Consider the following 1118-nt stretch of genomic DNA (forward strand, 5'->3'; position numbering starts at 1 on the left):
CCCCCCTGCGAGGAGGCGCGACGCGACGCGGAGGCTGAGCCGAGTTGAGGGGCGCCGCGCGTCGCCCGGAAGTAGTGCTGCCGCTGCCTGTCTCCGGACTTCCTCCCGGTTCCGGCCCGGCTGCAGGCGGACTGCAGGACCCCCCTCGCCTCGGCCCGGAAGCGGCCATGTGAAGGGGCGAGGGCCGGGCCGGGCCGGCTGATGTGTTCATCAGCTGTAGAGGCACCGGGCGGGCCGCGCACCACACCGGGATGGGATGGCTTCATCCATCACGCAAAAAATCACCAACTCAGGAGCGAGACAGAGCTCTAAGTCCTCTCAGGTGCTGTCGGTTTGTGTGGACGCGCACTGCTCACGGCTGTTGCTGTTCCGTGTGTAATAATTTCACACATTGCCCACCCCTCTTTAACATAGATCAAATCAAGTACCACTCTGGCAATCAACGATAGTGTCACCGAATGCAATCGGAACTGGGGTGCGCACTGCCTAAGCCGCGACTTTGCACCCTTGGAGCTTGACTACACGAGGCAGCTTGGCCCAATTGGGGAAAGCACACGACGCCCAAAAGATACAGCGCACGCGCACAGTTGGCAACGTTTCTACCTCCATCCGTATGTGGCAAAGTTTTCCGAGCGAGCAACCTCATGGGCCACGTCAGTCAACGGCAGCTGCGCGCCTGCAACGTGTTGCGTAGGCAACCCGACAAGCAGCTCTGTGATGTCGGCGGCCCGCCCTCCGAGCGCCGTTGCTGGGCGGCTGGGCGTCTACTATCTCCGTGCTGCATTCATACGTCCCAACACTCAACAAGAATTCACTTGCTGAGTACATACTAGGAGAGTGTTTAACCCAACACTTTTGTGGTTATACTCGGGCTCGCCTCTCGCTCCTGCACACGGCGCCTTGATCATCCAGAAAGTACGCCCCGCATTCGCGTTGCGGACCTGCCAAGTTCAGCCCTAGCGCCTGCTAGGTAGGCAACATGTCGTCTGCATTGCATGCGTGTACTGCGGTGTAGCCTACCCCGAGTCTCGCAGGCGCCGCACTGCCGGGCTCGGCCCGTATTTTGCCGAATGAATCCGCGATAAAAACGGACGTAATTTCTGGACGGTCCCTTACGG

At 60.2% G+C, this 1118-nt stretch overlaps 1 protein-coding gene across 1 annotated transcript in view; it reads right to left on the reverse strand.

Moving 5' to 3' along the window:
• Positions 1 to 1118, reverse strand: part of LOC113207773 (1-acyl-sn-glycerol-3-phosphate acyltransferase alpha) — a 5786-nt gene that overhangs the window by 3005 nt on the left and 1663 nt on the right. The window lies entirely within an intron of this gene.

This window comes from Frankliniella occidentalis, unplaced genomic scaffold (genome assembly GCF_000697945.3).
Source record: "Frankliniella occidentalis isolate FOCC.00 unplaced genomic scaffold, Focc_3.1 Scaffold19, whole genome shotgun sequence".
Classification (NCBI taxonomy): domain Eukaryota; kingdom Metazoa; phylum Arthropoda; class Insecta; order Thysanoptera; family Thripidae; genus Frankliniella; species Frankliniella occidentalis.